Here is a 13,026-nt window from a genome sequence, read left to right as displayed (position 1 = left end):
AAGCAGTGTTGCGTATTATTTTCTTGAATCTAGTGCCGCCCTTAAAAATCCTGATTTTTTGCTTCGCGATGTACTGATTTTTGACAAAACCAACCGCCCCCTCGGATTTCAGCCGACGGCAGAGGTGCCAGTTGTCATGATTTATTAAGATTTGTCCTAATTTTTGAGAGACCGCCCTGATTTTTCAAAAACTCTCGCGTTGTTCTGATTTTGAAAATTGGTCTCTAAAATGTCCTGAATCGTCCTGATTTTCGTAAAAACATCGAGAATTGAAAAAATATGTAATAAAATTGTTTAACCCATTTCAATCCTGGTTCAGGTTATTTTTTGAGTTCAATATTGAATACTCAAGTTTGTGAAGAAATAACAGCTCGTCAATATGCCAAGTTCTTCTTCAAGCGGAGAACTGTTTTTTTGGGGGATTTTTTATGTTGGCAAACCTGATTCTACTACCTCCATCGTGGCAGATCTACGTTTGGGGGGTAAGTTCAAAGCGAAGAACTGTTTTTTGGGGGATATTTTTTATTCCTGCTTGCTTCGAAGAAAGTTTCGCATATACGTTGAAGTAACTACACCCTCCCCCCCGCCCCTTTGGGTATTTTCGGCTCGAAAAAATAACGAGCAATGTCGATACCAGGAGCGCTTCGATCGATGTTGTAACCCGGCTGGATAATTAAACCAGACATTTGATTAATATCGTTCAGTTCAGACTATTCGAACGGACTGAACAGTTTGGAGAACATGCTACAAAGTCAAAATTTTATGCTCGAATTGCTGCCGCGCAATGTCGACGGTAGGAGGCTTCTAGCCAAAATTTGAACGGAATTTTGTTCTAAGTGTCATGTCAGTGTGATCAGTGTTAAAACCATAAGTTGATGCTTGAAATAATTTGAAAAATCTGAATTTCTGAGCCTGAATTGAAACCGTTGTTCTAAATCTAAATATTTTCAGACCTGGTTTTTATTCCGATTTTTATTAAAAAAAATTCTTGTGGATATTATTTCACTCTGCAGCCAATCAGGTATCTAAAATTTGATTTGAGGTCCTGGAAGCTAGATCAAGCTTTCTAGATTATATAAGTGATCGCTCGTTAAATAAATCGTACAAAAAGAATATCAATCATCCGGAATCTTAGACTTTTTGAGACAGTTATATCCGCCGACTAAAAACCTTGTTTATAAGTTCTTTGTAGGATGACGTCAATTAATTTGTAATTTGTAATTTTTTGTCAAGTAGCATTTACTGCAATCAAAGGCAGCAGGTCATGAAATGAAAATGTTCAACCCCAATTGATTGTAGTAATTTTTATTTTGATAAAAATCAATCTGTCGTAAATTCAAAATGCCCAAATTTGTTAGAAAATTTGGATGCCTATGTTTAACCAAAATTTAAGTTGAACAACTCCATGAACAGGTCTGATGTTTGTTTTTTATTCATCCATAGGTGGTATGAAAAAACCCTAGCAATTGCTTTTGCTAAACTAAATCGAGCATTCGAGCAGTCGCAGAAAGCAATTGCTTCGGTTGATATGAATAAAGTTTTTTTCTGACAGCTGTTTTCTCAGTCAGGAGCTTTTACTTTTAGAACAAGCTAGTTTGGTATGAATAAAGCCCAAATCTGAAGCAATCGCTCGAGAAATCTCCTAGCAATTAGTTTATTTTCTAAGCATGCTTGGTAGCAGACTTTTCCAATAAACAAATTCTTCAACAACGTCATGAATTTATAAAATTAGCAATATTACACCCAAAATTCAGCCTCTGTGCCAATGGCGTGTAGTCAATTACAAAGCATCATTGGTACAAGAAGATAACGCGACCGGTGCTGATTCGATTTGCTCCCACTGGCATTAATCTCCCATGTTAACCGAATTGCGTATGTCTGAAAGAAACAAAATAAAAACAAATTCACGTCCCGCCCTATCGCATCACAAGGCGAAGAAGGATGGAAATAAATACCGGCCAACACCAGGCAGCCAGCGAACCGAGCACTGTGCGTGTGAATGTAGCAAAAGTAACAACAAAAATATCCTTCTAATTCAATCCACCGGCACCGGCAAACCACGGCCAAGCTTAGCTGTGCGTGTGTATGCAGTAAAAGCAACAAAAAAACATTGCTTCAATTCAATCCACCGGCAAACAACCACGGCTAAGCTGTGCGTGTGTATGTAATAGCAAAAGCAACAACAAAAGCATTCCTTCAATTCACCGGCAAACAACCACGCACCGGCCAAGCTGCCCGGCTTTAGCAGCTGTGTATATGTAGCGTGTGTATGTAATAGCAGGCAGTAAGCAAACACATTTCTCATTCAATGGGTTTCCTGTTTCCTTCACTCCCGTTCCCTTTCCCGTTTCCATCACAAAACAAAGGAATACCATGAAAGGAGGCCAAACGCCGGGAAGCCTCCGTCGTGCGTTTTTTTGTGATTGATCGGTGGCAGAAACCCTATGACAAACATCCCTCGTCCTGCATGAAGCTAAAATAGTACACTGGTTAAGATGTCGGACTGGTAAGACGATTTGAATGGTGGTTTGAGTTCGATTCTCCCTACGGGCGCTGTGGTTATTATTTTTATTTTCTTGTTTCTGGGATGGATTATCCAATAGGAACGAAATCCCATAAAATGTTTTTCTTGTTTCGCTTGAATGTAGTGGTCATGCATAATTTTGGTTGGAAGCCGAGTCCTTATGCCAGTTACGGTTTTTCAAACATACCGTCTTCGGCACAGTGCACATTTCAGAGCATTTTCGGCACAGAGATTTGCTTAAAAGGCATTGGATTTCTGTTACCTCTTCTATGGGTGTACACTTCAATACAATTTAAAAAGGCATTTTCAACATAGATAAAGAACAGTCGAAGTGATAACCCAACTTTTTTCACATTCCTGTCTTTGTATGAAATGATTCGTCTAAGATGAAACAAAACAAATCAATTAGTAAATATTTCAAATTAAAAAAAATCCGGCTACAGTGGAAGAAGTCCCAATCGGCTTGAAGTTGGAAGAAAGTTGTAATAATTTAAAACATAATTCAGATCTCCCAAATTTATATGATTTTTTTATAATTCAATGATTAAAAGAAAAACATCTAAGTTAAGATGCGCTCCTATTGCTTATTTTTTTATATATTGGATTATCCCGATCCGAAAACGTGTGGGAGAGCTTATGATAAATGTTAAAAAGCTAAGCCATTTTTTGTTTGACAATATTCAATTTTCTTTAAACATCAACATACGAGCATGTATTGACTTAAATTTTTCCGATCGTTCTTACACCCACCACCCGCACCGTCGATTTCATGGCTATTTTAGCTGTACTTTTCAATTTTTTGATCGTCTTCTTTCATTTAACTTTAGTAAATTTCAGATTCTGCTGGTTGGATAGCTCTTTTTTCGAAGCAAAAGCTATGTTCTAAGACTTTAGTACACATCTGCTAAGCAAATGTTTATTCATACCAAACTAAGCAAATGCTTTGGGCTTTTGCTTTGCTTGATTTCGAGCAAAGTAAAAGCTACCGAAGCAATTGCTAAACCTTATTCATACCACTAATGTAGTGGTATGAATAAGGTTTAGCAATTGCTTCGGTAACTTAGTAAGGTACTTAGATTACTTTGAAATTTGTTTTTTAAGCTAATATTGTTAAACCTTTTAACAATTTACTTCTTCAAATGTTTAAATAAAATAATCAATTTTTTTTCTTTATTTCGCAGGTAATATCCTGGGCATAAGTATTTTTTGGTAAGTTTATTTAGAAAAAGTAGAAAATCGCTTCATTCTTGTTATTAGTTGGCTAAAATTAAGTATTCGACTGTAATTGAAAGAGACTTTTAAGCGACAGCTATCTTCGGTTTATCCAGGAAACTCGACAATGTCTTTGAGGTGACCGTGATTGTTCGATTTCCATTCTCTTTTATTCCACTCATTGGCTGCGGCCGGCCAATCGAAGACACAAAGTCTGTTCATTGACGACGGACTCTCTTATACTCCAACTCTTTCTCTCCTTGGGGATTGTAAGCCCATTCCGGTTCCATCTTACTTACTTTCTTAACAGACATGTCGATGGAAATAAGATAATGCAGAAATCAATGGTTTCTCCCGTTTTCCTCCCGGGGGCTCAGGTACTTACTTATTATATCGGTTAACTCGGTTAAACCATTGCATTGACTGAACGAAGCCGGGCCTCGACCGGACATGGCTCATTCGGTCTTACGCGTACCTACGAACGTACGCAGGAAGTTGTCGCTGGTTGACCACGCACGACCACCTTGCCAGGTTGAATCAATCGTTTTGGAACGGCAACCGAATGAATTGAAATACCGTTGAAGGAAGCATTGAAAAAAAAAATGCCTATGGTGACTGTTATCGGTTACTCATCAGCGAGAAGCGTTGGAGTGTTGAAAAAGTGAATGTCAATTTGCATATTAGGAACTTCCTTGCTGAATTTTGAATTTCTGATCTGAATATGGATGTTTAATGTAGTGTTAATTGCATGTTTTGCACTACAAACGCTCACTAGAATGATTCAATTTTTGCTGCAGGCCCAATCAGCCGGAGATTCCGATTACCGTATATCACCACCTCATCATGTTTTGAATCACAGACACAGATGCTCGAAGTTGATTTCCACCAAATAATAATGGCATATTTATCCAGTCCAATCTCGTTAAAAGTTAAGCGAAGAAGTGTGGTTCGGCCAAAGAGCGCCGCCTGGTTGAAAATAAAAAAGGAAACGTTCGAAATAACCGATCTGGAAGACCCGCGTCACTTAAATGGCTACGTATATTATCGTTTATTCGGTGGGACCATCTCATGTCTAAGGGGATCTCTGATATGTTCAACATATTTATTAAGTACCAGTCGAACGAACGAGGCGACTCCGCTAGTAGACATGCTACTGGATTGAATGACCGTGGTCGTCGTCGTCGTCTGATCGCCGCTAGTTGTCATAAATTCCAATTTCATGCATTGATTTATGGCGTCTTTATGTAGATTTCTAATTTTGGATCCCCACTATTGGTGGTGTGCTCAATGAGGATTTGGGTGCTCCCGAAAATAAAAGTTGAATTAAATGTGTCAACACTAAGAAGGAAACGTTATTTGTTAGGAAAGTAGACCGGATTTTTGCCGGAGAATAGTTTCCAATTTTTTTTGTTTGACTTTCGATTTTCAATCCGCTTCCTAACTCAGATTTGGACACAAACTTTTGAATCTGGACCTTTGGACCAGAAGTTAATTTTCATCAGTTGATTTTCACAGAATGTTGTTGGATAAGGTTCCAACAACGAGTCCAGTTTTGAGTCCTCTATCCGTTCTATTTCCAACTTTGCGTATCGATGCTCTAAGACTTTCCTTTACGACTCAAGACCTGACTTCTCTTCTAACGAATCATGGTCCGACCTCGAATTGACTCGAGATCCCCACTTCTGGCCGTCTTCTGCTGATTCCAGAAACTAGACATAATATTATACCGATCACGGATTTATAAAAAAAAATGAAAAATCACGGATTTATAAAAAAAAATTATAAAAAAATATCTATGAAAGTCTTCGAGAAAACATGAAATTTTATAATAAGCACTGATCACACTGACATGACACTAAGAACAAAAATTCTACCATTTTCTGTCTAATTTTTTTTGTCAGATTTTGTAGGTTCGCAATACCGACGGCAGGTGGCGAACCTGAAAAATGTGTCAAAAATGCCCTGTAGGAAAAATATACCTGTTTAGCTCGATTTTATCGTAGAAATTGTCAGTTTTTTTAAAAGTTGGGTGGCATTTTCTAACAGGGATACCATTTCTTCAAATCGATCAATGCGCATTCTGCAATCGATATTGCGTACTGTTGGAAAAATTATCCAGAAAACGAAATCGAGTGTCCAGTCAGTATGGTCAGAGTTATAAGGTTGCAAAATTTAAATTTTAAAATTTCGGTTTTCGGGTGCAAACGAAAGTGATAAAAAATCACGATTTTCCACTTTGTTCAGACATCTGGAAAAGAAGTTACCCCACTGTATCCCACTCTCATTTTTATTTTAACAAAAGTCTTCGCTTAAATTCATGCAAAACTTTTGTATAAACAACTTTTAAAGTAGGATGCTTGGTGTTATTTCAGACCCTACTTTTTATTTCTTTTGAAATCTGAGTTTTGGACTAATTGATCATTAAATGATAAATATCATCAACACATTTCATGAAACTCGAGAGAAAAATGTGTGAAATGATTGATCAATCATGAGAACATTTTTTTGACAAACCTACGTCAGCTTTGTTGAATTTATACTCATTAATGGGTAAAAATTACCCATTTGCATGATATTTTTAGCTTTTTTTGACTATAACTCAAAAAACGGTGCTTTAAGGTGCCTGGAATTTCTTTCATGCTATTTTAAGGACCTTAAACTAGATCTTGATAGTGAAAAGAGTATGGGGTAATGCGGGGATTGTTCTTGGCAAGGCCCTGAAGTTTTGACTTTTGAAAAAAATGTTTATTTACTCATTTTTACCTTAGATCAATTTAGTGTGTAAAAATTGTGAACGATAGCTTTCAACATAAGCTTTCATATGGTGTACTTCGAATTTAAGAAAAAAAATGTTTTCCAAAGAAATATATGGGATTAAAATTTTTTTCTTCATCATATAAATTTTTAAATTTTTCAAAGTCTGATGTCTGTGGTGCGTTCAGTATTCAAGATAATGAGTTGAAAAACTGGGAATATCGTAGTCAAATATTAAGTTATTATTGTCAATTGCATGAATTTTTATACTATTGAGAGAATCTGATTTGACAGGTAACAATTCCGCACTCACTAACACCATCACATTCTGTATATAAACTATCATGTGCTAAAAGTTGAAAAGGGACTATATGAAAAAAGGACCAACATTAGATTTCAGTTACTTCAAATTATTTCTACCAAAAAATCAACTATCATACGCACCGTTGCCGTCTTCAACAAACTGCGCAGATTGCACCTATTTAGACCCCCGCCCCGGGCAAATAATTTGCGCGCAGTAAAATCTGCTTACAGACTTATACATAGACAATGACACATATCGATATTCTTTACATTTTTGGATAAAATTGAATTAAAAACAATTGCGACTGGTGTGTCAGTAAAAATGGTCAGTGAATCCATAATTTTTTGGCTAATTCTTCAGTAATTCGAAAAACGCCCGAATAATGCATGATTTATTTGTTCCACTTACATTCTTGTACCCGGATGTACAGAATGCATTCTGTTTTCTGGTTGTTTCTTTTCATTTGTTGATAGGTCAATTTTCGTTATTAAAATCCTTGGTTCGCATTTCATAATAATTTTCGCCAAAATAATAACGATTATGCCGTTTGGAAATGTGATTCGAAAATCAGAAGCGAGCAATGGCTGATTTGGAAAACTGACACGGGTTGTCTATGTGTGCGTCAGTGCGAAAATATTTCTGCGTGGAAATTATTTGCACAGGAGTCTAAATAGGTGCAATTTCCGCAATAACTAGTAAAAATAAAAAAAAGCGATCCGATAAAGTTCAGTTTTTGACTTTTTGCCGCCTCAAACCCCATAGTGCAGTGGTCGGTGATTCAATCAGACCAATTTGATAACTGAGCGATTTTTTTCATTTTTTTCTGTTCGCCAGTCTTGGGGATAAAGGGCGAACACGAAATTATTGCGACATCGAAATTGTCATGCCAATTTTCATATAATGTTTAGAACCAAAGTTTTAGGGTAGTTTTATACATATTTACTTCAAAAAATCAAAAGAAAAGTTAATCGTGGAGCCTTGAGTGTGAAATTGAACGCATTTTCGCTTAATGCCCTCCATCAAAGTCTTTACAGTGTCATCCCGTACCAGTTTCTCAGTTTTTTTTCCATTTTCTCAACATGTCCTTGTCGTCTTTGACTATCTTCTTGATCTTCCGAAGTTCCCGCTTCATTATTGCCAAGTACTGACAATTTGGCGAGTTCAAGTCCTTTGGAATAAAATGGACAGAATTGGCCTCATACCACTCCAGGACATTTTTGGATAGTGGCATGCTGCGGAGCTTCGCCGTGCTACTGCAAGAACGATAAAAGGCGCTTCTCGAGGTACTCAGATTTGTAGATCTCTCCATTTACTGTGCCCTTTGTCACGAAGAGGTCACTCCTCAGTCCGCAAGAGTAGATGGCCAGCCAAACGAGATATTTGGAGGCGAACTTCGACATTTTGTTCTTCTTAAATTTGTCGTCCACATCTTCTCATAGAGCTTCCGGGCCCGAATTTCAGCCATCAATTGTTGCTACTCATCGCGGTTTGGGAAGTTCTGTACCTTGTATGTATGTAGTTCAGCTCTCTTTTTTGCATTCTGGACGTAGCTCTGCGACATGCCGATCTTTTTAGCCCTTTAAATCTATATGGAATTCGGGAATTTTAAATATTTCCATTTATATTCAAGTTATGTTTTCCAATTAAACATAGATCGTTCTTTATAACAAACTGCACATAAATTACCTACCTACCTAAGGGTTCGGCGCCGATTGACCGACGCATAGGGCTGAGATAAAAGATCTCCACTGCTGGCGATCCGGAGCCAGCGTCTTCCCTTGCTGCCAGCCAAGGTTCGCGTCAACTGTGCGGATTTCAGCGGATAGACTTCGCCGCCATGAGCTTTTGGGCCTGCCTCTTCTTCGATGCCCATCTGGATTCCAATCAAGCGCCTCTCTGCAAATCTCGTTTTCATCTCTTCGCAGCGTGTGCCCAATCCATCTCCACTTACGTTCCCGAATCTCGATTTCTATCGCCTTTTGATGACACCGGCGATGAAGTTCAACGTTTGAGATCCAGTTGCCAGGCCACCAAGCGCGGATGATGTTCCGCAGGCAGCGATTCACAAAAACTTGCAGTTTTCGCGTCGTCACCGCATATGTGCACCAAGTTTCACACCCGTACAGCAATACGGATTTGACGTTTGAGTTGAAGATTCGGATCTTAGTTCGTAGAGAGATTTGGCGTGAGCGCCAGATGTTTAGAAGACTCGCAAACGCAAATCGGGCTTTTCTGATCCGGGTTTCGATGTCCTTCTTGGTACCACCATCAGGCGTAATCTGGCTACCAAGATACTGGAAGCACTCCACTGTCTCAACCTGTTGTCCAGCTACCACGAAATTGGAACGATTTTCTGTGTTGATTTCCATCGACTTGGTCTTTCCGACATTGATTTTGAGACCTGCTGCCTTGGAGCATTCGGTGAGGTCGTCGAGTTTGCTCTGCATGTCTTGTTGTGTTTGGGCGAGCAAAACAATATCGTCAACCAGGTCAAGGTCGTTCAGTTGCTCAACCGCTGAAGGATTCCACGGCAATCCTCGGTTTGGTCTACAGTCAATCGCTCCAGTCAAGATCTCATCCATTACGATGAGAAAAAGCAGCGGTGACAAAATACATGCTTGTCTCACTCCAGCAGTCAAATGCTTTTTTGAAATCAACGAACACCAGCAGAAGAGAGTCCTGGAATTCGTTGATTTGTTCCAGTATTATTCGTAGCGTTATGATGTGGTCCACACATGATCGTCCGGATCGGAATCCAGCTTGTTGCCGTCGGAGTGTAGCGTCGATTTTCTCCTGGATCCTGTTCAGGATCACTTTGCAGAGTACTTTGAGGGTTGTACAGATCAAAGTTATGCCACGCCAGTTACCGCACTCTGTCAGGTCTCCTTTCTTCGGGACCTTTACGAGGATTCCCTGTATCCAGTCGGCCGGGAATGTTGCAGTATCCCAGATGTCAGCAAAAAGACGGTGCAACATTTGCGCTGACAATTTCAGCAGGAATGCAATCGATTCCAGGCGCTTTGTTGGATTTCATGTCTTTGATTGCCGCTTCTATTTCAGCCAGCGAAGGCGCTTCCGAATTGACGCCATTAATGCGACTTACTGTGGGCGCCTCGAGTTGCGGGTTCTGTTGGCCATTGCTATTTGTAACTCGGAAAAGTTGTTCAAAATGCTCAGTTCAACGCTTGAGCTGATCTGTTCGATCGGTCAATAACTGACCTGTTCGGTCTTTTAGCGGCATTCTTGCATTAGTCCTTGCACCACTGAGGCAGCGAGAAATGTCATAAAGTAATCGAATATATCCATTGGCGGCGGCTCTTTCTCCCTCTTCGACTAGGGAGTTTGTCCAGGCTCTCTTGTCTCGTCTACAAGCTCGTTTAACTGCCTTTTCCAGCTCCGCATATCGTAAGCGGGCGGCTGCTTTGGCTGACCCGGTACATGCCTGCTCAATTCCGACTTTCGCCTTTCTTCGATCATCGACCATCCTCCAAGTTTCATCCGACATCCATTCACTTCTTCTTCCACGAACTTTACCGAGAGTACCATGGCTCGTCGTGATAAAGGCATTCTTGATTCCACACCACTGTTCTTCGACTGTTCCGTCTGTCGGCAGCTCCGAGGCTCGGGATTCTAGCTGTTCAACGTATTCCTTTCTCACCTCCGGATTCTCCAACCGGCGGACGTCGTATCGACACCCGACTTTCTCCTCGCGCCGTTGAACACGCGCAACTCTCAGTCGTATCTCGCCAAGGACGAGGTGATGGTCAGATGCAATGTCTCTCTTCGTTTGTTGCGGACATCTAGAAGGCTCCTTCTCCATTTTCGGCTGATGCAGATGTGGTCAATTTGATTTTCTGTTCGGCCATCTCGGGATACCCAAGTGACCTTATGTGCTGGTCGATGGGGGAAGAGCGATCTACCGATCACCATGTTGTTGTTGCCACAAAATTGTCACATAAATGAAAACAAATATAAAACATGCTTATAGATAAACGGACATGGCGATGCACATAAAACTGTTTTCGGAGAGCCCTCGTCATTTAGTTAACACTGTTAACACTGAAAAACGGGCTCTTGAACCGTAATGCAATTGCTTTGATTGCCTTGTTACAAGCTAAGAAATGGCATAAACACATAGAGTATGATATGAGGGAGGGGGACCTTGAGCTACTGTGGTGACACCTGCCACTATGAAAACTTTCGAGAAGAGTTTTAAGGGGAATCTTTGACGTTTTACTGAAAGATTCAGCCCCAACTAATATGGAGAATATTGTGTATTCTACCGGAAGATTCTTCACCATACAGCGGGGATTCATGAGAAGCAGAACGACAAATTTTGGTTGTTAGAAGGATCACAAACACATACCGACCACCAGATAACAGAAACACGCATCGATGATAGTATTGGTCGAAATTACCCGGAATTGCCAAACTCTGCTGATTTATATCCCTAAACGAATGAAGATCACCCAATGTCAAACGTATCAGGAACATATTCTACGTAAATTTTCCAAGCTGTAGACACGCCCAAATTTTGGTTTCAGCAGGTTTTTGCTCTAAATGACATGATGGTTTGGAAGCCCTCAAGCGACATCTAACGGAAATCTGTAATAAAATACCACAATAGCCTGTGCGTCCCTCTTTTGATATGTTCCTGAATCTTCTGCGATGTGTGTGTTTTAACTCAAGGGTGAACACGTCGAATTGTACCAATGAATGTTTTAAAATTTTGCTCCTGAGTTGTCCAGTTGTCGTGAAACTTACAAACTTTCGATTCCAATCAAGTTTTGTTGTGATGGATGGATGACACAGATGCATTCTAATTTATTTAGGATCACAGATGCTCGAGTCTGTTGATGGCATCCACGGGATCAAAACATCACTTTCGCAGACGGAGAAAGTGCCTGAGTAATCATGATTATGCCGAAGTGTCATCATTAACCCTTCTATGGTTAGAAGCGGGCTGCAACAACAGTCAAGTAATACTGGATTTATGACCTTCTTCTCGATCGATCATAATCATAATAACGGGTGCAGTGACAGTGATTTCATGCCTGTTAGATCGTCGATTACATTGAATTAATGGTGTTGATTGGAAGTTGGTCCTCTGCTTGGTCAACTTATCGGCCGCTGCCTGGTGGATTAATTTATCACTTTTGAAAAAAGAAAGACTGAAAAAGGGGGACTGGTATAACAATCACGTGCGGGAAATTCGATTGGATTTTCGGGACATTTATTTTATTACGGCTGAGCTATTTTTATAGAGTTTCTCGTGAAAACTGCTTCTTCGCCACCTTAACCTTAGACTGTCACATTCCAAATCATCTAAATTGATATATTTCTGGCCCAGTCACAGATGTCGAACAGGACCAGACGCCATCCGCCAGGGCCAGGAAGATGCTCATAGGATCCGCTTTCAACAGAAACAAACTCTTGTGTTCGCCGCCGTGCTACCGAGATGAATAGAAAAACATAAACGGATTATGGCGGCGCTTTCTTTTACCCGTGAGGATCGTCAACATTTGAGCGGCGACGCGTACTGCTAAAGGCAGACGTAGTCGCAATCCGGTGCAAATGACTGCAAAACATATGTTTTCGCACGGCTGACGCCAAGATATGGTACTTTCCACCCGCGCGCCCCATCTTGTCCTGTCATGCGTGACTGTGTCCGCCCATCGAATGCGAACTGCCCGACTACACCTGCTGTTGCCGCGAAAAAAAACAAAAATTCAAACGCGCAGTCAAAACTAAACCGCACATTCCTTATATACACTTCTGATGGAAATATGATTTGGTCCACATGAGCAGCGTAATATTTTTGAAAACTTCCCCGCTAGAATTTTTATGAACGTATCCACTGACTGTGTTTGTGTTGTCGCCATTTTTTTCCCAATTTAGCTTGCGTCGTGACCAAAAATCTAAGTATGGTTTTAAGCCATCCACAACATTCTAAGACATTATGAAAGGACGGAATAAGACCGGGCAAATGTGAATGAGATGTGCCGGGATTATATTTTGGTTTTTTTTACACATGGAACCCACACGAGCATGCATTCAGCTGTCAAAAAAGTGCTTGGTTGTGAAAATCTAGAACCGAATTAAGCCCCACTTTAAACCGTGTATGAACCACCTGCAGCAGCACCACAAGTTTTGATCCATTTCTTTTCCCATTACCTACTCTTGGCGTAGCAGTGTTTTTCGTGTTTTAATCTCGACACGGTTTTACTCTGTC

General features: G+C 40.2%; 1 protein-coding gene across 1 annotated transcript in view; it reads left to right on the top strand.

Annotated features, from left to right (window-relative positions):
* Positions 1-13,026, top strand: part of LOC129738567 (uncharacterized transmembrane protein DDB_G0289901-like) — a 189,203-nt gene that overhangs the window by 55,551 nt on the left and 120,626 nt on the right. The gene's annotated exons all lie outside the window — the stretch shown is intronic.

The sequence above is a fragment of the Uranotaenia lowii genome, chromosome 1 (genome assembly GCF_029784155.1).
Source record: "Uranotaenia lowii strain MFRU-FL chromosome 1, ASM2978415v1, whole genome shotgun sequence".
NCBI classification, from domain to species: Eukaryota; Metazoa; Arthropoda; class Insecta; order Diptera; family Culicidae; genus Uranotaenia; species Uranotaenia lowii.
The sequence above is the reverse complement of the archived record's forward strand: the minus strand, read 5'-3'. Positions and strand labels throughout refer to the sequence as shown.